The sequence below is a fragment of the Monodelphis domestica genome, chromosome 4 (assembly GCF_027887165.1).
Source record: "Monodelphis domestica isolate mMonDom1 chromosome 4, mMonDom1.pri, whole genome shotgun sequence".
NCBI lineage: Eukaryota > Metazoa > Chordata > Mammalia > Didelphimorphia > Didelphidae > Monodelphis > Monodelphis domestica.
The window spans coordinates 404,868,996-404,871,391 of NC_077230.1; positions in this window are offsets into that span (position 1 = coordinate 404,868,996).

Genomic DNA, 2,396 nt, shown 5'->3' on the forward strand with positions numbered 1-2,396 from the left:
TGGAAAAAGAGGTACAAAAGCTCTCTAAAGAAAATAATTTCTTAAAAATTAGAATAGAGTAAGTGGAAGATAATGACTCCATGACACAGCAAGAAACAATTTTTAAAAAGTCAAAAGGATAAAAAATAGAAGAAACATTGAACTATCTCTTTGGAAAAACAACTGACCTGGAATATAGATCTAGGAGAGATAATGTAAGAATTACTAGACTACCTGAAATCGATAATCAAAGAAAAAGCCTACACATCAAATTTCAAGAAATTGTAATGGAAAAGTGCCCCAATATCCTTAATCCAGATGGTAAAATAGAAATTTAAAAAATCTACTAATCACCACCTGAGATTCCCAAATGAAAACTCCCAGGATGATTATAGCCAAATTCCAGACCTCCCAGGTTAAACAGAAAATACTTGAAACAGTTAAAAAGAATTAATTCAAATATGGTGGTGCCACAATAAGCATCACACAAGATTTAGCAGCTACCATATTAAAGAAGCAGAGGGCTTAGAATATAATATTCTAAGGGACAAAGGAGCTGAGATTATATACAGTGATCCAAGAAAATCCTAGATCTCATAATGAAAAATGCCACCTGCCCTCCTAGAAAGAATTGTTGGGGCCTGACTGTAGACTGAAACATGTTATATTTCATTTTCTTTCTGCTTTTTATTTTAATTTGAGATCTCTTCCACAAAATGGCTAATATGGAAAAATATTTTACATGATCGCACATGTAAAATATATATAATTCTTACCATTTCGGGGAAGGGGAAGGAATGGGAGGGAGGGAGAAAATTTAGAACTCAAAAAAATTTTTTAAAAATTAATATTAACAATCATTTTAACATGTAATTGTTAAAAAATAAATTATTTAAAGAAAAGAAAAAATCCACCCCCAGAACCAGTGTGCAAATATGTTGGTTTTCCTTCCAGCCCTGGGGCAAACATTCCCTTCTACCTTATAGAATCCTTTGCTTCCTTCAAGATGAAATTCAAAGGCCATCTTCTATATGAAACCTTTAAAGATCCTCCCCTAACCCCCAACCATATTGTCTTCCCTCCCTCAACTATCCGGTATTTGTTCTCTGTATGTATAATACAAGTCCACAAAGGTGGTCTAAATTCATAGACCTGGCTATGAGAGAGATCATCTGGAGCCTGCCCTGCTTCTCTGGAGAGCACCAGCAAGGGATAGGAGAGAGCTTCAGGTGGACCTGAGGAGCACCTTCGATGCTGTTTTCCAGTTTCTGGGGGTGGCACTGTACTAAAATTCTCTCTCTTTCCCCCACTGAAACTTGCAATATAGGATGAGATAAGTTCAGAATAAGCTCTTGGCTTCCCCAATTGCTTTTAAGGGAGAGGGTAGCTCCAAGCTTTGCCCCACCAGCTTGGCCCTTTTCCACCAAACTGATTACACAAATAGGGCATAACCAGTAAACCCATTTTTGTAAGCAAAAATAAATCAGCTAAATTATAGAGATTGGAATAGACCAAAAAAATACATGAGAGAATGAGCTCTTCGGGTAGGAACAAGATAAGCCCTTGGCTCCCACCAGGAAGGAAACATCCTTTCCCCAACATCCCTAGGAAGTGATCTGGAAATTGAGGGCATATTGAGCATATGTGTGCACGTCTGCAGCTTTCTCTCCACGTGTATCTCTGAAGAATGGAGAAACTAGAACCAAATGAGTAAATCCCCACACATGTAGGAAGGTGATGTTCTCTCCATCAATCATGAACATCTTGGAATATATAACAATACACCCAATGCAGCTGGGTACACTTATGTGTGTACAATTCACCTCTAGTAAAATAGGAGCTCTTTAAGTGGAAGATGTATCTTTTTATCCTCAAAGATTAGCACAGTGCTTGGCACATAAGAGCTTAATAAATGCCTGATGGATGATTAATGCAGTCCAGAAGAATGATCAATCCTAGAAATATGTCCTTTAGCAAGAAAATTCTGTTTTGAAGAATCAAAATCCCTAAGGTCATTAGAAGAGGAACATTTTTATTTATTTTAAACCCTTATTTTCTGTCTTAGAATACCAGGTATTGGTTCCAAGGCAGAAGAGCAGTAAGGGCTAGGCAGAAGGGGTTAAGTGACTTGCCCAGGGTCTCACAGCTAATAAGTATCTGAGGCCAGATTTGAACCCTGGACCTCCTGTCTCTAGGTATGGCTCTCAATTCACTGAGCTGCCCCCCCCCCCCCATTAAATTTTTTTTTTAGAAGTTTGCATAGAAGCAGTTTGCCCTAGGGAAAAGAAAATTAGTTCAGGTATCAGAAGACCTGGGTACAAATTCTATCTCTGGCACTTAATTACCTGTGTGACCTTGGGTTTTTCATTTCCCCGAGTCTATTTCTTCATCTGTAAAATAATAAAATTGAACTTAAT